Source organism: Suncus etruscus, chromosome 7, assembly GCF_024139225.1.
Source record: "Suncus etruscus isolate mSunEtr1 chromosome 7, mSunEtr1.pri.cur, whole genome shotgun sequence".
Lineage (NCBI taxonomy): Eukaryota > Metazoa > Chordata > Mammalia > Eulipotyphla > Soricidae > Suncus > Suncus etruscus.
Window position 1 is genome coordinate 71,712,006 of NC_064854.1, and position 25,816 is coordinate 71,737,821.

The following is a 25,816-nucleotide window of genomic DNA, read 5'->3' on the forward strand; positions in this document are numbered from 1 at the left end:
GGGGAACAAATGATAGCTGTTCGTAACAGTGTAACAAAGGAATGTAAATTAGTAAAAGGACTAGAGTAAACAAGATGGAAAGTTCTAACAAGAGCAAAATTCCCACAAAATTCCCTCCTTTTCTTATAGACTTGAGTTAAATCCTTGACTCTCTTCTTGAGGTTCCTTGTCCCTGTCCCTGCTTATGGACACATACTAGAACCTTAGCGCAAGCATCTTTTTTTTTTATTTGCATTTGTCAACTTTTATTATTTGGTGAGGAAACACCCTGCTCAGGGGCTATTCCTGGCTTTGAACTTAGAAGTGACACTTTTGATGCTCCAGGGACCATATGTGATACATTAGATTAAAAATAGGGTTGGTACATGCAAGGCAAATGACTTAACTTCCAGTGTTATTCTCCAGCCCTACATGTAACTTTATGCACATGTGAACAGTGCAGTATATCAAACCTAGGGTCTCACACACATAGAAGGCATCTTAATTAACGAGAGACCCTAGTTTATGAACAAAGAGGGAGGTGGATGCCATTTTTTAAATAATTTTTATTATGACCAAAGTGCATTACAAATCTTTCAAAGTAATATTTTAGGTACATAATGACATTAAAGCAGGGGCATTTCCACCACCAATGTTGTCCTCCCTCTACCCCTGGATGTCATATTATAAAGGGCTACATGTTGTACATATCTTAGGTTTCTCTTTTTCAAATCTAATTTTCCATTAATATCTCCCAGAGTTACCAGGTAGCCTATTTGGAAAGGATATGAGGGAACTGTAGAAAGTTATCTTAGACAACAGACAATTGTCTTAAATATCATCAGAAGCTACAACCTCCTCATTCCCTCCCTATATAAACTATATAAAGGTCTTCTCTGGGAGACAGCTCTGGCTAGACAGAGAATTGTTGAGGATTGTGGCTGATGTTTTACTTCAATTGTGTGGTCTCATCATTTTATTTCGGACGTCAGTGAGATGGAACTGCAGCTTCCTTGGTACCTGTGATAAGGCTGAAACACTACAGAGGTGTGAAGCTATATCTCTGAACTTCTGTTGTTCTGATAAGTACTAGTTACAAAGTATAAAATATGAAATAATAAAGAACAAAATAATAAGTTGTACCCTAGAAAGCAGTCCAAGATTACAAATATCAGTTCAAGAAGTATAAATTAATTTGTATATAGGTCGATTTTATAAAAAAGAACTAACAACATTCTATTAAAATTATCAGTGCATAAGACATTTATTTCACTGTGTGAAAGAAAGTCATCTACATTTCTTCTGTTCTAAGACAGTGTGATATTTTGTTTTAACTGTAGGGAGAGTCATTTAAATCAGCATACAAATATTATTATGGGAGAATTGACAAAACTACCACTATAAAGCTGTGAAATGCTTTTCTTCTTGATAAAAGTCAGTAGTGAAATACAAAAAGATAAGCTATATAGGTCACTAATAGACCTTAAAATTCTTAACTCAAAAAAAAATTCTTAACTCAAGAAAAAGTAAAAATAAAAAAGATGGTTATTAGTATTTTCATAAAATGATGGCACCTATATTTTGTAAGCAACAAACATTTCTTACTATTAAAAGTTTGAATGAAATATATGATTATGGTATATTCATTTCATCACCCTTCATAAAGCTTGAAATAAGGCAAAAAGTAGGAATAATTATATCTATTTTTATTTGTATTATTATATATTAAAATAATCTTAATCTACAAAATAATAAAATTAGTTTATATGAGTACCTTTCCTTAAAATTATCAATCTTACATAATCATTGTGTAACTCATATAAATTGTGAAATTAACAATAGCATATTCTATTATTGGTTCATACATCTGATCCAGGATTCAACCCCGGACACTACAACGCACTTAACAGTATTGTCTCTTCAATTTCCTTTCTAAGACAGCTCTTATTCTTATCTTTTATAATCTTAATAGTTGTGAAGAACAGTGAACACTTCATAGAATTTTTCTTAGCTTGGATATATTTGCATTTTATAAGATTAGTTTGAGGTTATGAACTTTAAGACAACAGATACAGAGATGATGTTTTTACCTTTGTTTATATATCCTAACAGGAAGAAAATACATGATACACAGATGTCTTTTACATGGACAAGTTGCTTCTTTTTATTTATTTATTTATTTATTTATTTATTTATTTATTTATTTATTATTTTAGTTAAGGTTTCATTCCAATTTTTCCTATTTTTAATTAAGTCATATTTTTAGTGAGATTTATGTGTTCTTTTACACATTGAAGAATGATTCTGGTGATCATCTTCTAGGAAAAAAAAAGTTGCTTTCTGCCTTTCAAAATACAGTATGCTTTAAGTCATTGTCAAATGACACCATATGAGGATGTTTTTCTTAATTTTAAACCTTAGCAGTATGGAGTGTCAAGTTGCAAAGCTAATGTCACTAGTGTAGCTGTTGTTCTAGGTTGATCTTTGCCAGAATTTTCTTCTATATATAATATAGCCCTTGAATATGAACCAATGATATAAAGACAGTTTCTTCTGCCCAGCAGAAAAAAATGGGACTGAATCAGCAGGAGAGAATACTTTAACTCATTATCCAGTCCTTTGCAGAATTAACTGCAATGGGTTCCTTAAAGCCTTCTGAAGCTATTTATTACTAATGTTCCAATGCAATTCATATGTGACTGATGTGGACGAAAAATGAATTAAATATCTTCAAACTCATCATGTGCTTTCAGGAGATATTTGCTAATATTCTTCTCTACAGGCATTGGTTGGCCTTCCTTCTCAAATCAGGTGAAATACCAGTTCTAAAGAAATATCCTCCCTTGATATTTCACATATCTTGATTACTGCAGCTCTTTAAAGCAAATAACATTTCACTATGATTTGTTATGGATGTCTCATTTGCCACTGCTCAATTCATCTATGCCAGAAAATATATTGTCTCCTTGGATAAGATATGACTTTAAATGTATTGGGTAGTAAATATGAGGCAAATGAACTACAAAATCAGTACAAAAATAAATATTGGATAATTTTCTCTCTATTGATCTATTATATTGATCCATCTGGATTTCTAAGAGAGCTTTATATTCCTGGTTATAAAAAGATTTTATGGGACATGTGTGATTATATGTAATAAAAGCTAGAAACAGCATTAAGTGTAAATGTGAGAAAAGGAAGTGAAAGGGTTGCAAGAGGAAAAAACAAAAAGTGTATTAAGCAAAGCAAATATTTACTGCATTTTTGGAGATTTGGTCAAAATTAAGCAGACTACAGACTATAATGAATGTTGAGAAAAGAATTTTGAAACTCATCATGAAACTTAGAGTCATTTTAAGTTCTCATCAAATCCAAGCTTTCAGGATTGTTTTTTCTTTTTTTTTCTTTTTTTTATTTGAGGGGTGTATCTGGGCCCTACTTAGCATTGTCAAGGGCTCTGCATTTTTTCCTGGTGGACTTGGGGGACCATTAAGAGAAGTGGGATTGATCCTGGCTTGGCCACATGTGAGGTAAATGACCAATTTTCTTATCAACTCTCAATACCTAATTTATCTAAATATTAATTTCTAAAAAGAAAAAATAAAAGCACATCTATTATACTTAAGTATATAAAGGTACTTAGTGATTCCCAATCAAAGCTTATGAAGTTAATGCTTATACCCATCTTCCATTCACATTTATGATTTGGGTACAAAGTTTTCTGGGAATAAGAAAATAGGTACACTACCTATAAGGTAAATGCAGTTCATTAGAACAAAATATTTATGCTTATTCTGCTTTTTCACATTCCTGTATTATATAGGGGGAAATATTATGCTCATTTAATAGTACTTTTTCAGAAGAAAAATTCTGAGAGAATTATAGGAACAAATAGCTAAATATGGTCACATGACTATAGTTTAACTTTGTTCTTTTTTTTTTCCCTCCGCCCCCTAACTTTGTTCTGAGTATTCACACTTGTCACCAAATAAAATAACTTTTCTGTAAAATGGAAAACATACCTATAGCTTGGAACAACTCAAGAATCTCATTAGGCTAGTGGGTTAAACTGAAAGATATTTGATCATACTATAGGCACACTTTTGTGAAGCAACTCAGTTTTGTTACACAAGATAAGATCATTTTTTTTTCACTCTCACTCCTTTATAAATTTAAACCTAAAATAACTTCTGCTGCCTCCCACCACCTATCTACTGCTGCAAAAAGATATCTCAGGCCCACAGATTAACTAGAACATTCTAAAATCAGCATGATGAAAGCAGTTTTAGACTTCTGATAAAGGTTACATGCAAAGACCTTTAATCAAACGTTAGCCATTTTTCTTTAACATATTAAGTTTTCTTATAAAACCAGAGGTTTTGTTGCCAGCAAAAGGATTTAAAATAAAAATAAATAGAAATTAAATATTTTAATTATTCTTTCTATTGAATTAAAGCCTATTCAAAGAACACAGTTTTATGTTCATTAGTCTGAAAAAGAAAATGAATATTTCAGTTTATACTAGGGAAACTTCTCCTTTCCTCCCTTTAAATAAAACTTTTTAAAAATAATATCTTGATTTAAGAATCATAGTTACAAACATGTGAATAGTTGGGTTTCAGTCTCAAAAATAAGAACCCCCTTCACCAGTGCAACATTCCTACCAAAAATATAAATTAGTACTCTTGTTAAGTTGCCTTTTCAAAAATTTTAATTATACCTGAAATGATAAATCAGAATTGTGTGTCTGAATTACTTTTTAAAAGTCTTGCATTTCTCGGGCCTGAGTGGTGGCAAAAGCAGTAGGACATTTGCCTTTCACTCGCTGACCTAGGACTGACTGAGGTTTAATCCCCCGGTGTCCATATGGTCTCTCAAACCTGGAGCTATTTCTGGGCACATAGCCAGGAGTAACCCCTGAGCATCACCGGATGTGGCCCCAAAACAAACAACAACAAGAAAATCTTTCATTTCTTTCTTTCTTTTTTTTTGGGGGGGGGGTCACAATACCAGGAATCAAACCACCTTCCGTCCTGGGTTGGTTGCTAGCAAGGCAAATACCCTAACACTGTGATATTACCCTGACACTTCTTTCTTTCTTTTTTTAGGTTGACACAATTGATTTTTAAAATGTAGCTACACATGATTTATGTTTTTACCAATTGAGAAAGCTAATTAAAGAGCAATATTGGAAAGGCCATCATCAAGCATATTTCACAAGCAAATCAGTAACAAGTAAATTGAGCTTTAGTACTTTTTCAGATTTTTATTGTTCTTTAATTTCCTAAAAGTTACTGTGCCAATGCTGAGAATTGTACACTAAAATTAGAATTGTTAGAGACTAGGAAATGTTATTTTTATATCAAGAAAAACTGTATTATGAAAATCTTGTAAACCATGGTATTTAAGTACAGTAAATTTTAAAATAAAAAAGAGATAAAAATTATGCTTTTGAATTTCTTTACTCTATTGACACATTTCTGGTTTATGTAAATTTGAAATATTTATTCCACAATTTAAGATACATGTATATGTAAAATATGTATATATTTTAATCTCTGTGGATTACAAATAGCAGTTTGTTGATTAGGAATTTGGCTTTGAGTCATCTGCTTGTGGGTATTCAATACACTCCCAAGCTACTTGTTGATTCTAAGGACTTGTATAAACAAAGCAAAATTTATAATTCCATTCCATTGCAGAGAGAAGCAGATGATAATTAAAAATAAATATATCTGACAGCATAAACCAGAGTAATGTAAATGCATAGTCCTTGACAGATAATCCAAATCTTTTTTTTTTAATTTTTTTATTTTATTTTATTTTTTTTTGGTTTTTGGACCACACCTGTTTGACGCTCAGGGGTTACTCCTGGCTATGTGCTCAGAAATCGCCCCTGGCTTGGGGGTCCATATGGGACGCCGGGGGATAGAACCGCAGTCCGTTCCTTGGCTAGTGCTTGCAAGGCAGACACCTTACCTCAAGCGCCACCTTCCGGGCCCCAAATCCAAATCTTTTACTCAAGCAAACTGGCCTTTAAGCCAAGCTCAGTTTTCATATCTCTTATATTATTGGCTACCTCATAAAAATTATTATAATTATTAAATAGCATAATGGCAGGCAAAATGTTTAGACAGTACCCTGCTTTTAAGCATTGAAAGAAACGAGGGTTTATGCAGTGAGGTTTGATAGAAAAGAATGCAGACATGGGTCTCTTGCACATAGTAAGGAGACCCAGGACTGGTGTGATGCTCTATTGTTAGGGAACCAAGCCACCTTTTCTTTTGTTGTTCTATTCAGTTCAATACCACAATGTCTGACCAGCTCCAGACACACTAATTTCCAGCCAATCAAAACAATATTTGAGAGATAACTTTTCTCTTTTCTCAAGGAAATTACACCTTGAGAGTGACTATTTTTGGTCACAGGAAGCAGAATTTAGCAGATTTAGAAAAATATATGATCAGAATACATAGTTTTATTTTATTTTATTTTATTTATTTTTTTAGCAAATGGCTGTTTCAACTAAAATAAAAAAGTACTTTCAGGGGCTAAAGAACTAATACAATGATTAATCATTTGCCTTGTATGTGGCCACAACAATGGCAGTAGTTAAACTGGAGTATAGGCAAGCTTTGCCACTCTTCATGATCCAAGAGGATCCTACACGCATAGCCAGGTGTGTTCTCCCCCAGAAAATGACTTTTGTCTCAGTAAAAAGGAAAACTATCAGTGTAGTCTTTATTTAGTCTCAGATACATAGGACTGTAACAAGATTTTTGTGTAAGATTCAAGTAAGAAGTCTCAAACAGTAGCTCTCAAAGTTGATTGTACACTGAAATAATCTTGAGAGACTTCAAAATATTGACACCTGGGCTTTCTCCTCCTTTCCACTGGCCACTTTCCCAGACAGATTATTCTGTTGTAACTTTCATCATTGTGGTCTGGTCCTCAACCATTTGAATAGGAATGCTAGAAAGATAATAGTAACTATAAAATCTTCCAGGTTACTTAAAGAAGAAAATTCTGAGACTTTCTGAAGAAAACGGTAAAATAAGAAAGTCTCCAGGAGCAATGGAACAACTAACTTATTCATAGTTATAAAACAGTGTAAGAAAGACAAGGTTCAAAAAATATAAATTTTTTATATCTATGAATTTAACTGACTGAATCAATAATGTTTATGTTTCAAAATATATTTGCATTTCTATGTTCATTGCAGCACAATTCACAATAGTCAAGATGTGGAACAATATGAATTAACAGACAGATGGCTGGATAAAGAAACTATGGAACATATAACTGCAAAATATTACTGGGCAAATGAAAATAATTGAATATATGCATTTTGTTTCTTCATGAATGGAATTGATGACTTTGTGCTATGTGAAGTCAGCCAGAAGAATGGGGACATATACAGCAAGTCTTTCATAGGTAAGATGTAAAGAAACATAGTCTGGGCATAACAAAGGCTAAAAGCAAACAAAACTTGAGAACTGGTATATACAAATGAATTTACCATGGAAGATAAGGTGCTTGGATGTAAAAAACTCCTGAGATAATTTTGGAGGGAAGCGGATACTCTGGTGGAGTTTGTGGTGTATGCATTGTATGTATATATAATTATGTAAGTCATAGTGCATCAAAAACATTGTAAGTGGGGCCGGAGTGGTGGTGCAAGTGGTAAGGCATTTGCTTTGCATGTGCTAACCTAGGACAGATCGTGGTTCGCATCCCATATGGTCCCCCAAGCCAGAGTTACTCCTGGTGATGCTGTAGATTAAACAGGGATCAGCTGCATGAAAAACAAATTCCTTACTCTTGTACTCTTTCTGGTCCTAGCATAATACTCTTTTTTTTTTTTTTTTTGCAAAATACTGTCTTAATGAAACACATCAGGGGAAATAGCAAATGCAGTCCCCCACTATCACAAATTATGCAGTCGAGTTTCCCACATTTGGGGAAATGGCATGGTTCAGCACATCTGAAGTGCAATGGATAAGCCTCGCAATAGGGAAACCATCTTTGTGATCATGGTATTGTCCTTTCCAGGTAAGTATGAAACTTTTGGGGGGGGCACACCTGGTGATGCTCAGGGGTTACTCCTGGCTATGTGCTCAAAAATCGCTCCTGGGTTGGGGGAACAAATGGGACATTTGTCCCTAACAAAATAAACAAAAATAGAACATCATATCTCTCCTAGGCAAGTGTGTGCAGACACCTTACCTCTTGCAGCACCACTTCGGTCCCTAATGTTTTAAATAAAAGTGAAATATATAAGTGCATAATATGTAAATGATTGAACCTAATAAATTCAATTCAGTTTCTTAAATCATATTTAAATTATATTAGGAATATGGTAAAATGCATCCAGGATCTTCTGAAATTAAAAATTGTGTATACTATAAGATAGCAAAACAACCCTGCCATCCCCAAATATGGGATAATCAAAAGTTAACTTCACTTTTCATCCTAAAGGCAGGAAATAAGCTTCCCTTGTGACTTATGTTTATGCATAGAATATCTATATACTATAAGTACAGTATCTTTCACTGTACTGGAAATGATCTAATGGCTTTACCCTTAATTTAGAAAAAGTTTAGCATGTAGAAGCAAATTGCATGACTTCATCTTTCCTAATAGCTGCATAATATTCCAGTGTATTGATGAACCATAGTCTCTTTATCTTATCTGTTCTTGGGCACTTGGTTTATTTACATATTATGACAATTCTAAATAATGCTGCAATGAAAAAAAGAGCACAGATATCTTTTCTGTATTGTGCTTTTGCTTAATCATGGATAGACATGGAGAATATCATGCTGAGTGAAATGAATCAGAGGGAGAGACAAAACATAACAAAATATCACTCATCTTCAGGATATTAAAAATATATAGTATGAGAATAATATCCAAAGACAAAAGAAATGTTGACTTGGAAGTATAGAGAAAGAACAAGTATGACAATAATAGTTGGAAATGATCACAATGGACAAGAATTGGGAATTGAAAATAAGTAAAGTGATTGTTACCCCTTCAATAAAAGTATTGCAGATAACTAAACCTAAAATAAAAATGTATAGGAAATGAGTGAATAGGTGAATGCGTGTGTGTGAGAGAGAGAGAGAACGAGAAAGAGAGAGAAGAAAAGTGTCTGTCATCAAGGCAGCCTGGGGATGGAATTGAAGATGCTAAGGACATAATAGCATGCCATATTGGTAAAATCTCAAGGGGGAAACCATATAATAAACTTGAAGACAAAATACAAGCCAGTATTAAAAAATGTTGAAAAAGAAAAGACAAACAGAAGAATGAAAGAAAATGTAAGATAATAAATCAATATAAGAAAAATAACCTCTGAATTATAGGAATACCAGAAGTTAAAAAAAAGGCAAAGGTGATGAATTAGTGGTGAGAAAGGAAATATTTGATCACTTCCCCACTCTCTGGATGGATACCAAAAGAGTCCCTAACAAAATAAACAAAAATAGAACATCATATTAATCAAAAGAACAAGACCAAAATGATTCACTTACTAAGCAGCAAGAGAGAAGAAAAAAATTAAATATAATGGAAGTAACATAAGAATCACAACAGGTCCTTCCATTTGAAACATTATAGGTGAGAAAAGAATAAAATGACATATTTATATTACTGATTTTAAAATAAACTTTCAAACAGGGCCTAGTACCCTAGAAAGTTTAATTTAAGGGAGAGGGACAAAAAAAATAACTGATGATTTTGTGATAACTCAGCCAATCTTAAATGATTCAATGAAAGGTCATTTATATAAATCAAATAGCCAATTGCAAAAATAAAATAAAATAACAGCACAGGCCTTTCTATCAGCAATGTCCCTGAATTTCAATGGGCTAACCTTGCCCATCAAAAGGCATAGAGTAGTGTAATGGAACAGAAAACAAAATTCATCACTTGTTGCTTACAGTAAACATATCTAAAAACCAGGGATATACAGAGCCTCAGAGTAAAAGGATGGAAAACAATTATACACACTAATGGAAAACAAAACAAAACAAAAAGCTGGGACCACCATATTTCTGACACCAAATTGCTTTTAATTTAAACAGAGTAATTAGAAACAGGAATGAATACTAATCCATTAAGGAAATACTAGGCCAAGAATTACTAAATATAATCAGAATACATGAACCTAATATTGGGTCAGCAATATTTATAAGGCTTTTGCTCATAAACCTACAAAAATACATGGCTCAAAACATAATAATAGTGGAAGACTTCAACACAAAAATCTCATTGATGGATAGATCCATTAGACATGATATTAATGAAGATACAAGAATACTGAAAATGGAACTAGAAGAGATGGGACTAATAGGTTTATATTGGACCTTCCATTCTCTAAAAGCCAAATACACAGTCTTCTCTAGTGCATGTGGGACATTTTCCAGGATAGATCACATTTTAAGGCATAAGTTAACTTACATAAATTCACAAGTGTAAGTATCATACCAAGTATCCTATCACACCACAATGTCTTAGTTATATAAATTAACTATAAAAACATATAGAGAAACCCTAATACCTGAAGACTGAACAGGATGCTGCTAAATCAGAACTGGATCAAAAGGAAATTCAGTGAAAAATAAAGAGATTTCTTTTTTTGTTTGTTTGTTTGTTTTAGGGGGCACACCAAGTGACACTCAAAAGATACTCCTGGCTATGCACTCAGAAATCACTCCTGGCTTTGGGAACCATATGGGACTCTGGGGAATCCAACCACCATCCTTCCTAGGCTAGTGCTTGCAAGGCAGATGCCTTACCTCTAGTGCCACTGTTCCAGCCCCCCCAAAATAGAGATTTCTTGAGAGTAACTAATATCTGTGGGAAATAGCAAAAGTAGTATTTAATGTGAAAATCATAAAAATACAGGCATTTAAAGAAAAGAAACATAGAGATAAAATCTACACCTAAATGCATACCTTAAATATTTGGAGAACCAAAACCAAATGAATTCAAAGACTAGTAGAAGAAAAAAAAATTAGGGCAGAAATTAATGATATAGAAATCAAATCAACTAAAAGAATCAAAAGAATGTACAAAATAGGCAAATCATTGGTTAGAGTCATGAAGTAAAGAAGACAAAGTATTCAAATAAATTAAATCAGAAATATAAAAGTAAAAATTACAACAGAACACCAGAAACTTAAGATATCAGAATGCTTACTATGAACAACTCTAGTATGTTAAACAGGAGAAATTAGAATAAAGGACAATTTCCTAAAACCATGTCAACTTCCTAAACTGTATAAGAAAGCCTAAACAGGCCATGATCAGCAAGAAAATTGAATAAGTAATTAAGAATTCCCCCAAGAATAAAAGTGCTGCTCCAGACGAATTTACAGAAGTCTTATTAAGACTTCAGAGAAGACTTACTGTCAATGATCTTTAAGCTCTTTTAAAATATTGAAGAAGCAGGAAAGTTTTCTAACAAATTCTGCAAAGGTAAAATTACACTGATAGTTCACAAAAAGAAAATTTAGACAAAACTTCTTAGTGAACATGCAAAGTCTTAGATGAAAAGTCTCCAAGAAAATCTTAGCAAATAGAACCCAACAGCACATTAAAAAACAGAAACAAATGGAGGAAAAAAAAAAACAAACCTCAAAACCCCCCAAACATACATTCTTAGAGGACACAGACTCTTAAGGTTCCTGGTCAGTCAAAGTAGTTGACTGTCATGTTAAGTGTTGAGACATCAGTTTGGAGGATCCCTAGGGCAGTGTTTTTTAACCTTATTGTGCAAAGACACACTTTTTCTTATGAAAAAAAAATTACTAGGCACAACACCATTAGAAAATGTTAAAAAAAATTAACTCTGTGACTATATTGACTATATATAAAATAATTTTCTTCAATTAAAAGGACTCAAAGGTTCGGTACCAACAACTATGCACCTCAGAAGACTAGCTGACACCTGACATCTCCCCTCCTGCCAACTCACCGCCACTTAAGTTTGAAGTTATCGAGGAGCTGGCGCATAGACCTCAACTTGTGCGCTCGCGCCTTGCCAAGCTTTGGAAATGACTGACTCAAGGGTAGCAGATGCGGTGACTGGAAGCCCCACACCTCTTCACCCAGTGTGGCCAGTCCACCGAGGCACATCTGTCCCTTCCATATTGTATACTAAACAGGGGGAGATGTGGGAGACCGAGCACCCCACATATCAAAGGAACTCTGAATGAATTTTCCACCGCCTGCCTGATTCAAGCCACAAAAGTTTGCATAGCCCCGAACCAACAGAAAACTCTGCAAATAAATTTAGCTCAGCACAAAGAATCTGGCTTAACCAGATTCCTTAACCTTTCCATGGAACCTGTTTTTGTAACTGCTCTCAAGCATGTAGTTATAGATATGTTTTTTTAAAGTTTAAATTATGATCCTTATTGCTTGCACAAAAGATAGATCTAAATGGAAAATAGGCTAAACAAATAATTGTATTTGCATAAATATCAATTAGCTATTTGTTTAAGAATTTGCTTCCCCTCCCCCCATCCTGCCAGGTTCCTCTTTATCCTTCCCGCCATCAAAATGTGTTTATGCTCCCATTGGTTAAAATTGTTGTACTTGTACAAATCTGATTGGTTTATGTTTCAAAAAAAAAAAACTTGGACCCCAATTTAAATGTAATTGTAGTGAATAAACATTTCTCCAAAAATGAAAAAAAAATCGAATAAACCCAAAGAAATTATTTTATAATTACTTTATTATGAAATAATCAAGTATTTTATAATGATTGGTCTATTTGTGAGCCAAAACCGCATGTTATGAATGAAATTAAAATTTTTTTCCCACGGCACACCAGGCAATATCTCACAGCACATTAGTCTGCCGTGGCACAGTGGTTGAAAACGCTGCCCTAGGGGGACTGGGCTGCCTTTGCCCAGGACTGCTCGTGCTGAACTGTACCTGCCAAACTGCTGCAGCAATTGGTTGCTAGATTTTCAGTTTCTGTTGCCTTTGCTACTTATCCTACTGTTTCCCTTTCCACGGGTCCTCTTCCTGGCTGACTCTTTGCCCTGGTCCCAATCTTAGCTTTCTCTCTCTCTCTCTCTCCTCTCTTTGTAGGGGATTGGGTATAAAACCCCTGGCTTCCATGATTTGCCTATTACTCAAATAAATCCAGTTTCTAAACTTCTCTTGTTTGGCCCTGACAACACATCGTGATTAAGTGGGATTTACCCCACAGATAAAAGGTTGGCTCAATATATGCAAATCAATTAAAAGGAAATATAAAAACCATGTGATTATATCTATCTATAAAGAGAAAGTTTTGACAAGTTTCAATATCCATTCATTACGAATCCTTATTAAAAAAATGAAATGAAGCTTTCTCAAGATTTTAAAACTTTCTATAAAAAAAACATGAACAATATTTTTCTTTTTTCCCTTTGAAACTTTATTTAAACACTTTGAGCTATAAGTTGTTCATAATACAGTAGTTTCAGGTATTAAATATTTAAACCAATTCCACTAAAAGTTTGACCTAAACTCCATTAATGTTCCTAGTTAGATAGCAACCACCCCCAGATTTCCCACTTATCAGGTACAACATAATTAATTAATTTATTAAAACTTTACTTACGTAAAGAAGCGTGGTTTATAAAGCCATTGTAGTTGAGTTTTAGGCATTTGAACAATGCCACACCAGAGTGAACTCCCATGATCAGTTTTCTCAAACTCCATTATCCCCCCAGGATCTGCCTTACACTTTTACAAGAAAAATACAGGGTTTGATTATTGCAGTTTATATTTAATAATTTCAGTATTGCTGAGTTCATATTTAGGATTATAGCTATATCACTCTACTAAATAAACAGTACAATATAAGTCATATCTGCTGTTTTTCCATGACTTTCTTTTCTCATTGTTGTCCTTCCCACTTTGATTTCTTCCCTTTATTAATCTCCTTCCTAAGCTCTGTGGTAGGGTAATCTAGTCATCCTTCTTTTACGATATTAAGTTTTCTCATCCAGAAAAAAATAATTTATTTCATATTTCATCTTATAACATATTGTGGTTTTACTATAGATATTTTTCCAAGGAATAGCTGAGCTGTTAGGTGCAAGTTGAGTCTTATTTTGTGATATTGAGATTAGTGAACCTGTGTATTTCTACTGGGTTGTCAGTACTGTAAACTTTGGAGAAGACACACAGACACATATATAACTATGTTATCCCTCAATTGTATCACTAAGCTGTATCAATACTATGATTACAAGGGCATCTTCCTCTTATTCAATATTGTATTAGAAGTCATATAAATAGTAATCAGGCAAAAAAAGGAGATCAAAGAGATTCACATTACAAAAAAAAACTATTGTCACATTATCTGTATTTCACGTCATATAATTATATAATTGAGGTCACTAATATATCCACAGGGTAAAAAGATAAAAACCATAAACTAATGCAACAAAGTGAATGGCTTCAAAATCAATACACAAAAATCTGTTGCTTTTCTGTATACAAATAGTGAATCAGAGGACAATGAGATCATAGTATCTATCTCATATAAATTAGTGTCCCAAACTATCAAGCACATAGGGATTACTTTAATAATAAAAATAAGAAACTTATACCAAAGAAACCTCAAAATACTATTTTATAATTTTAATGTATTCTAAAACCAAATTTTGAAGATACTTTTTAAGAAATTATAAATTAAATGTCAATTAAAATTATGTTTTGAGTCATAAAGACCCCAGTTAGCTAAAATCATATTGAAAAATAAGAAACAGGTGGCATCTCATTACTTAACTTCAAACACATATTGATAAAAAAAGAATGGTTTTAAAATAAAGACAGTCTCTGACCAATGTGTCCAAATAGACTATCAAAGGACAAACTTCCTAAATTTTGACAAAGAAGCCAAGAGCATGGGCCCGGAGAAATAGCACAGCGGTGTTTGCCTTGCAATCAACTGATCCAGGACCAAAGGTGGTTGGTTGGTTCGAATCCCGATGTCCCATATGGTCCCCTGTGCCTGCCAGGAGCTATTTCTGAGCAGACAGCCAGGAGTAACCCCTGAGCATCACCAGGTGTGGCCCCCCCAAAAAAACTCCCCCCCAAAAAAGCCAAGAGCATAAAATAAAATAATGATAGCATCTTCAATAAATGGTGTTGGAAGAACTGGATAGCCACATGTAAGAAATTAAAGCTAGATTCATATATGCACATACACAACATTCAAATCAATATGGATCAAAAGCCTTGAGATCAGACCAAAATATATTAAAAAACTGATGAAAATATAGGCTAAATACTTCAAGATATGTACTTCAATAATGTCTTTAACAATGAGATGCCATTAGCAAATGTTACAGATTAAAACTAAACAAAGGTTACTACATAAATAAAGCTTTTGTATGGCAAAACAGCTTAAAACTACAAGATATCTAGAGAGATGAATGGAAGAAATATATTTGCATCCATCACATCAGATAAATGCTTGATATCCAGGATATACAAAGCATTCACAAAAATAACCAAAAATTCTGAAAACCCCATAAATTGAGATAAAATTAATAGACACTTCTCTGAGGAAGACTAATATGTACATGAAAAGATCATCATTATATTTTTAGGGAAATCCAAATCAAGATGACAGTGAGATTCTTACACTAATGAAAATAGCACATATCAAAAGCACTGCCAGGAATGACAAAGAGTCTGGAGTTACCCTTAAGCTCCAATGTGTGACCAAAAAACCAAAAGTAAACAAACAAACACATTAAATAAATAAATGAATAAATAAAGCCTTTTAAAAATTCTGAGAACGATCTATGTTGGTTGGCGTATAGTGAAAGAAACACTCCTCCAGTGCTGGTGGGAATGCTTATTGCTTTAAGTCCTATGGAGAATAGTATGCAGAGTTTTCTGTAAACATAGAATTGACTTGCCATATTCCTAGCAATTCCATTTTTGGGGATCATACATTACAGCACTCAATACAGTATCTAAGATTTTGAGAAAACGTTTATGTTCAGTGACAGATGTGTGGGTCCTGACATTATATATATATATAATGAAACACTACACAGCATGTAAGAAATGACGAAATTATGTATTTTGCTGCAAGATGGAAGGGACTGGAGGATAACAAGTTAAATTAAGTAAGACAGTAGAAGAAAAATAAACAAAGGGTATTATTTCTTACTAATATGTGGCATTTAGAATAGCTGGATGAAGGAATACAATGGTTTAAAAGGTATAATTAAATCACTCTTAACCCTAGAGTACAGGGAGGAAGTGGAAGGGCAGGGGGAAAAGAGACTGATGAGGGGCCAGAGAGATAGCATGGAGGTAAGGCGTTTGCCTTTCATGCAGAAGGACGGTGGTTTTGGTGGTTCAAATCTTGGCATCCCATATGGTCCCCTGTGACTGCCAGGGGCAATTTCTGAGCATAGAGCCAGGAGTAACCCTTGAGCACTACCAGGTGTGACCCCCCAAAAAATAAAAATGAAAATAAAAGAATAAAAAGAGACTGATGAGGGCCCGGAGAGATAGCACAGTGGCATTTGCCTGGCAAGCAGCTGATACAGGACCAAAGGTGGTTGGTTCAAATCCCGGTGTCCCATATGGTCCCCCGTGTCTGCCAGGAGCTATTTCTGAGCAGACAGCCAGGAGTAACCCCTGAGCACCGCTGGGTGTGACCCAAAAACAAAAACAAAAACAAAAAAAGGGACTGATGAGAAGCAACCGAAAGTAGGGGCAAGGGAATCAGGTATATTAGTGGTATTAAGCAATGTTCAAACTAAATATATCTAAATCACAGAGTTAGCAGCACTGAAATCATAAGACCAAAATTTAACAAACGAACTTAAAACTTACTTGTCAGAATGGCAGGCAGGGATGCTAGATAGGGGAGGGATCCTGAGAATATTGGTGGGGGGAAGTTGATACTATTTGAGGAATATTTTATGTCTAAAACGCAACTCTGAACAACTTTGAAAATTGCAGTTCTTTAATATTTTTAAATAGTAAAATAGTATGGATAATGTATCAATATTATAAGTGTGTGTCCTATCTGTATTAAAATAATTATAGTTTAAAATAACTTCAGTAGTGTTATATTAAACAAGGAGAGAATTAGACTAAAGTTGGTCTAAAACCTTCATGATTACATAAACAAATAAAATTTAATTTTATACATAACTACAGGTCAGGAAAGCAAACCCTAAGAAAAACCAATAACAAATATCTGACTGAGTTTTAAGTTATAGTAAATCTATAATTTCCTAACTTCTACCTTTTCTCTACAAAAGATTTTCGGTAGTTGCTGTCAAGTTCTCCTAGATTAGAATTATTTAATTGAATAATTTTTTCAAGTAAATTTCTAAATATTAAAAATGATTTCTTATTTTAATATTAGAATAAAATTTATAAATTAATTGAAGCAAATTTGTCCTTAAGAAGTCCAAATACACAATGCTAAGTAATATAGGACTCTTAATTAATATATGAATCACTTGGTAGATTATGTTTTAATATAAGTGGCATTCTCACCATTCTCATTTGTTAAAATTTTTATTGTGGTAAAAGTGAATTACAAATCTTTCATAGTAATATTTAAGGCAGATAATGACAATGTCTGAGGGGCATTCCCACCACCATTGTTGTTCTCCCTCCACCCCTGTTCTCAGCATGAATCTCCCACAACTCCCTCCTTTACCTCCCCCCCTTAATGTTAGTGGAATTGTTCCCCATTTGAACAGCTTGTTGTAGATTCAGTATCGACTCTATTGTTGTTGACCTTGGACCTGATATTCAAGTCTGATCATATTTTATTTCCATCAAATGAGCATACGACTGTCTGGTCTTGGTACCATTGAAAAAAAAGAAAAATAAATAAAAAGGCAAATATGAAAGAAAAACTGAAAAATGTCAGGTGTTATAAATGTCCATTTAGAAAAAGAAAGGGAAAAAGAATAAAAAGGTAACAAAACAAAGCAAAACAAACCCAAAACAAAATACAATAAGGAGTAACAACAAAAGTACAAAAAGGGCCCGGAGAGATAGCACAGCGGTGTTTGCCTTGCAAGCAGCCGATCCAGGACCAAAGATGGTTGGTTCGAATCCCGGTGTCCCATATGGTCCCCCGTGCCTGCCAGGAGCTATTTCTGAGCAGACAGCCAGGAGTAACCCCTGAGCATCGCTGGGTGTGACCCAAAAACCAAAAAAAAAAAAAAAAAAAAGTACAAAAAGAATAAACCGAAAACCAAAACCATCTCTACAGAAAATATAAATAAATAAATAAATAAATAAATAAATAAATAAATAAATAAATAAATAAATAAATAAACCAGCAACTTCTTAAAAAAGGGTTGTGTTTCTTCTTCTTCCTCGGGCACAAGAACTGTTGGTGGTTCAAATCCCAGCATCTCATATGGTCTCCCGAGCATGCCAGGTACAATTTCTGATAACAGAGGCACGAGTAACCCCTTAGTACTGCTGGGTGTGATGTCCCTGCACCCCCTCCAAAAAAAAAATATCTGCACGAGAGTATATAAAAAATTAGGGAAATTCAAGACTAATATCTGGAGCAAGATCTTAGAAGAACAAATGGAAAAAAAAACAGTAATAACCTACCTTTAAAGCTATGGAGTTATCAACTCTGTAAAGCATTTTCTTCATCTTATCTCACTAAAAGAAGTTCTTACAATTAAATCAATAGTGATATAAATGCATGCCCTAATTCCTTTGAAATTGCATATGATGGATTCTAGCTTTGGTTTAGAAAAACATTTTTTCTGCTATCTCTTCTTATATTACTGACTACTTTTTAAAATTCTGTCTTTTGAAACACCAAATCTAGAAATTGACTTTTCTAGTTTTTCCAAAGCCACCTGCTTGCAGATTTCTGTTTTAGTCTAGCACAAATATTATGTGTCACTTGTTAAAAACCAGATGAGAATTGAAGTAAATGTAGCAAAGGAGAACTGCAAAGGTCATCAGAGATACCACAGAATCTCTCTTTAGATTATAAAGGACACTTGATTGTATAGTGATGCATAGATTTTCACATGAACAGAAACATGGCAACTTTGGTTAGAATCTTAAATTAAAATTGTGTTTAGATAAAATTTGTTGGTGACACAGATAATCAACATTTTGTCTGAGGTACTATTGTTGTTATGCTCTTAGTCTCTTCTTTCCAATCTACATGTCTATCTCTTTAGTAAAAAATCTGTCAGTATGGGTTTAATTTCAGATGTATACTGATGATAACAGATTGATGCTATAAAATTAGCTTTAATGTTCTCTCTAGCACATCTGTGCTATATGCTTGCCAAACAAATGTCAAGTACAGGGTATCTAGAGATTTCCTTGATGTTCCCACTATGAATATAGTTGTTTTATAAAAAATTAGACATCTTTTGATATTTATTATTTAATTTCTTTTTTAATGTAAATCTTTGTTTAGGCACCACAATTGCAAGCATGTTCGTAGTTGGGTTTCAGTCATAAACAGAATACCATCTAGTTTCTTCAAAACCAGTATCTCACTGATGAAAAAATCAAAACAATCAGATTTCTTTTATTTTCTAAGTGTAACTTCATTTCAAGTAAAAGAAATTATAGAAGTAAAAAAATACTAATGACTACCAATTAACAACATAAGTAATAAAATAACACTTTGTATCTACTTATAGAAAAACAATGCATCTTCTCATCCTAAGACATGCTTTGGGCCAATACTGAAAGGCTCAAAAACATTAATGAGGGTATGGAGCAATAGCACAGAGGTAGAGCATTTGCCTTACATGCAGCCAACCTGGGTTCAATTTCCAGTATCCCATATGGTCCCTCAAGCCTGCCAGGAGCGATTTCTGAGCACATAGCCAGGAGTAATTCCTGAGTGTTGCTGGTTGTGGCCAAAAAACAAAAACAAAACATTGATGACTAAAATATCAATACTTTAATAATGTAATTATTTCAAAGAGCCTTTAAGTTCATAATAGTTTTGAATGTATGTAAAAATCTTTGCAAGACAGATATTACCAATGCTTTGATATATTAGTCAAAATAAAGAATAAAATCAACAAAATTCCATAACCAAAGTCAACAGTTTCCCTCTCACTTTCCTTGATCCCCTCTTTACTCCCATCTACCTTCCCCTGGGCAGACATTTTACTTCACACATTCTCTCTCCTTCTCCTATTTTATAAAGTTATGGTTTGTACTACTGGTGATAAATGGGTACTATGAATGTCCCTTTCATATTAAACCATTCTCTAACTGTACTCTGCTCTTTTTTTTTTTTTTTTTTGGCAAGCTTCCTAACATGGACCGGTCCTCCTCATTCCATCTCTAATGTCTCTGCATATTATCCTCACATTGTTTTTTATTTTCCTTATATTCCACCAATGAGTGAGATTACTTTGTTTATTCCTCTTCTTATGATTTATTTACTCAGCATAATACTCTCCATGTTCATCTATGTATAATAAATTACATAACTTCATTTTCCCAATGACTGAATAGTATTTCATTGTGTAGATATATCAATTTTTGTTTGTTTGTTTGTTTTTGTTTTGGGGCCACACTCATTTGATGCTCAGGAGTTACTCCTGGCTATGCACTCAAATTGTTCCTGGCTTGGGGGGACCATATGGGACGCTGGGGGATTGAACCATGGTCTGTCCTATGTTAGCGCTTGCAAGGCAGACGCCTTACCTCTAGCACCACCGTTTCAGCCCCCTACAGTTTTTTGTGTTTGTTTTCTGATTTCTTTAGACACTCATGTGTTGTTGGGTACATGGCTTGCTTCCAGATTCTATTTCTATTTAAGCACCACTGTCTCATTTACTTGTTCTTTTTTTAAATTTGGGTCACAATGGTCAGTGCTCAGGGGTTACTCCTGGTTCTGTGCTCAGAAATCTCTCCGGGCAGGTTCGGGGCTACATTTGGGATGGCGGGGATTGAACCCAGGCCTGTCCTGGTTTAGCTGTGTTCAAGGCAGAAGCCTTACTACTGTGTTATCACTCAGGCCCCACTTGGCCATTTTTTTTTTAAATGGATTCATTGTACACTCACCAAAAACCCAAACTGCTGGTAAGTAAATACAAAAATCTTTTATGCTTTGGTCCCAGAGAAGTACTTCAGATTAATCTCTTAGAACTTTCTTCTGTGTGGCTTTTTAACTTCCATTGAAGCCTGTGTTCTTTTTGACAATGTATCTAAGTCTTTCTATCTCTTTACATTTCTCTAAATAAATTTTTTCCAACAAAATTATTTGACTTAGGGGCTGGTGAGGTGGCACTAGAGGTAAGGTGTCTGCCTTGCAGGTGCTAGCCAAGAAAGTACCACGGTTCGATCCCCTGGCATTCCATATAATCCCCCCAAGCCAGGGGCAATTTCTGAGCATTAGCCAGGAGTAACCCCTGAGCATCAAATGGGTGTGGCATGAAAAACCAAAAAAAAAATTGACTTAAAAAGAACTTTCCATTCATTTATATATAAATTTGTATATATATATGTATATATATACATATATATTCTGTATAAACTGCCAAATTAATTCATGCCACAAAGTCTTGGTGATTCTTGACACCATATGATTTGTCCCCCAAAATTCTGAGATATTTAATTATGTCAGGTATATTCACAAAAGTTCTTTTTAAAGCTAAATCTTTAGATATTAGTGTGTCTAAAATACCATTTCATCTTTAATTTTATTTTATCCTATTTGTTAAGTTTATAAAACAACCTGGCATTATAAAGTGTGTGTACATGTGCAGATTTGTTATCTTCTGTTTTATTTTGTTTATTTTGGAGGGGGGGTGCATTTTGCATGCCCAGAGTTTACTCCTGACTCTGAACTAAAAACATTAGTCCTGGTGCTTCTCTGGGGACCACAGAGATCCTAGGGATAGAAACTGTGTTAAAACACTTTATCTACTGCATTGTCACTTGGTCACTGTATTTTTATAGATTAGAATACAAACTAAAGAGAATACATTCTACACATCGTCATTCTCAACTCCCTGAACCATTCATGGCTCGTTTGGGTCTTATCATGATGCCTAGGTTTTTTTTTTTTTCAGGTACTATACTGAAATACAATTATACATAGATAAAATAAATACATTTATAAATAAAACTTAAATGTTCACAAGTTTATTTTATAATAGAATAAAAATAAAATTATTAAGCTCTATGTAATTATTGAACAAACTGAGTATACCTAATTTATTTCTATCCCTGTTAAAATAATCAAAAGTATAGAAGTAGAAAATGATACTATACATAAAAATTTACGCTTTTCAAATAAATACAAAATATTCAAATACTATTAAAAACAAAGCAATGATTATGGAAGAGTGGCATCAGGAATGTAAAGGAACAAGTTACTGCATTCATGAAAAGTTGGAAGACATAACTCAGTAGATAAAGCTCCATGTATATGACAATAAATCTTTTTCAATGTATTGTAGACTTATTCTATATTGTGTATTTATAAATAATAAATATCGTCTATTATAAACTAAAATATTGTAACATATATTTTTAAATTTTAGTCCTATGTTAAAGAAACATGCATGTGGGGCAAGAGCGGTGGCACAAGTGGTAAGCATCTGCCTTGTACACGCTAGCCTAGGACAGACTGTGGTTGATCCCTTGGTGTCCCATATGGTCCCCCAAACTAGGAGCAATTTCTGAGAGCATAGCCAGGATTAACTCCTGAGCATCACTGGTTGTGGCCCAAACGCCAAAAAAAAAAAAAAAAAAAAAAAAAGGAAAAAAGGAAAAAAGAAAGAAAGAAACGTTCATGTATATGTCAGAAGTAACTTTATCAGAGCTCTTAGTCACAATAATAGATGTAGAGATATGGTTGGCAAAACATAATATTAATTTTAAATTCTCATGTTTTTACTTTTTGTTGACATTCTAACCACATTAATAAATACCTATATTAAAATGTTTGAAACATGAAAGTTGAACATTCTAATTCTAATTCCAACTTTTTGGTGTCCATGTTGTTGAAAATTAACTGATATCAAAGAGGATTGAAAATATCACATATATAAAGCTGAGTAAAATTTAAAGTTTTAAATTTCTGTGGATATTTTAATATTTAACATACAATGTGCATATTCTTTTTTCATGAATTAGCATGATAAATTACTTTTTGTACATTTTTAACATTTTGAAGTCCTGAAGTGAGTCAATGTTTTTATAAGATTTTCATTCCAGGGGACTAAGCAATGGTGCAGCTGTAGGGCATTTGTCTTTCAAGGGACTGACTGAGGATGGTAGATTCGATTCCCTGGTGTCCCATATGGTCCCCCAAGCCAGGAACAATTTCTGAGCACATAGCCAAGAGTAAGTAACACCGGGTGTGGCCCAAAGAACCCCAAAACAAAAAATATATATATTTATTTCAATGGATAATTGAAAAATAAAAAGGTAAAAATGGTAAATTTTATTTGAAAGTCTTTAAAACATACATAAAAAGCTATTAGTGAAAATGTAAGGATGAAGCTTTTTAAAAGAAAAGATGTCTATGCTATGCAATGGTCCTCAAACTAAGGCCCGCGGGCCACATATTGTATTTATTCCCATTTTGTTTCTTCACTTCTAAATAAGATATATGCAGTGTGCATAGAAATTTGTTCATAATTTTTGTTTTTACTATAATCTGGCCCTCCAAGGACAGTGAACTGGCCCCCTGTTTAAAAAGTTTGAGGACCCCTGCTAGCTAATGGGTTAGTAATAATTTCCAACCTTATTAAGTTATATACATTAGTTATATCATACACAAACATATTATTCTTTTTTATTTTTTCTTTCTTTCTTTCTTTCTTTCTTTCTTTCTTTCTTTCTTTCTTTCTTTCTTTCTTTCTTTCTTTCTTTCTTTCTTTCTTTCTTTCTTTCTTTCTTTCTTTCTTTCTCTCTCTCTCTCTCTCTCTTTCTTTCTTTCTTTCTTTCTTTCTTTCTTTCTTTCTTTCTTTCTTTCTTTCTTTCTTTCTTTCTTTCTTTCTTTCTTTCTTTCTTTCTTTCTTTCTTTCTTTCTTTCTTTCTTTCTTTCTTCTTTTTTTTTTTGCTACACTGATGGTTCTCAGGAACTATTTCTGACTTTATTCTTCAGGAACCAATTTAGTAAAGGGGATCTCAGTGAGATCAACTTTATGTCAGGCAAGAAGCTTATTTGTTAAACTATGTTTTCATTATACAAAGTGTCTTAATAAAAGCCTTTTGACTTCAATTAAAATTATTTTAACTAGAGAGATATTAGAGTAGGTAAGTCACTTTTCTTATTTGTTTTACCAGGTCAGCATGCAGCTAACCTAGGTCAATCCCCAGTACTAAATATGGTATCCTGAAGAGAGTCAGGAATGATTTCTGAGTGGAGATCAGCAGTAAATCCTGACTACTGCCAGACTTGGTCTTAAAATCAAGTTAAATCAAATAAAAATAAATGTTAGATCAACGATAGATCTAGTATAAAAGACAATTTGCATAATAATCAATTGTACAATATATACATTAAAATTTAAATTATAGTCATTTGTGATAATGGCAAATAAATTATCTGACTATTAATATGAATTGTGTAAACAAAGATTAACTTGACAAGATGAAAATTAAATATAAGCTAAAATACAGTAACTATTTTTAAAATCTTTATTCTTATGCAAAAGTAACATGCAAGTATATGATGTCAAAAGTAACATCAGAGCTCTTAGTCACATATATACTCGTAGAGATATGGTTGCAAAGAGTGATATTAATTCTCATAAAAACCTGTGAAGGTAGCAAAATTATATCCATGTTATAGATAAAATACTGGAGCACCAAGTAACCTCTTATCTACAGGATTGTATTAAGTGACTGAAGTGATAGTCATAATAAGTGATCACATAAGTGATAGTGATAATATTTTGATTGAGCATTTGACATGCACGCAACCAGGTTTCTATTCCTAACAATTCTTATAGTCCCCCAATACAACCAGGAGTGATCTCTGAGCAAGAGTAAACCTTAAGCAGAGCTCAGTGTGACACTGCCTCCCCAAAAGAAACCCCAGAAATTCAAATTCAAATTTTCAACTATTTGTGCTTCTCTTAGTGTACCTTTCAGCAGATGAAAAATAATTCAAGGAAGTTTCATAAAAACAATTAACATCAGCAAGCTTAATGATTTTAATTTTTCATTTAATGTTTGAACTGCAAATAATACACTCTCCAAACCCATTTATTGAAATATTATTCTCTAGTAGTTCTGTTTGTAGAAAAAAAATTAAAGAGGGAATGAAATTGAAGTCATAGGCTAGGCAAAAATCGAATAAATAAGACTAGAATACTATAAGATGAGAAGAAAATGGGGCAGGGGATATTTGCATGAAGAAGTAGTCTATGATTAACTAATAAAAGAGGTCACAGGAGAAACTATATACACCTTCTTATACATTGAATTTCCAGTCCCCAGAATTTAAATAAATGTGGGGTCTTGTTTGTTTGTTTGGTTTTTGGTTTTCTGGGCCACATCCAATGACACTCAGGGGTTACTCCTGGCTATGTGCTCAGAGATTGCTCCTGGCTTGGAGGACCATACAGGATGCCTGGGGATCGAACCACGGTTTGTCCTAGGCTAGCGCCCGCAAGGCAGATAGACGCCTTACCACTCCGCACCACCGCTCCGGCCCCAAATAAATGTGTTTTAAGTTGCCCAGATGGTTCTTTGTTGTGGCAAGTCTTACACACTAAGACAGTAGGCCAACCTGTTTGACATCTTATAAAGACTCATGAGACAGATTCGTTTTACATGTAATTTGAGTTTCATGTAATTTGTA

General features: G+C 33.7%; 1 protein-coding gene and 1 non-coding gene across 2 annotated transcripts in view; both read right to left on the reverse strand.

Moving 5' to 3' along the window:
• The window catches only part of ADGRB3 (adhesion G protein-coupled receptor B3), an 898,471-nt gene that overhangs the window by 220,408 nt on the left and 652,247 nt on the right, over positions 1–25,816 (reverse strand). The window lies entirely within an intron of this gene.
• Positions 7,878–8,039, reverse strand: LOC126014887 (U1 spliceosomal RNA). The gene has a single exon (XR_007497844.1). It is a non-coding gene; the product is annotated as a U1 spliceosomal RNA (small nuclear RNA).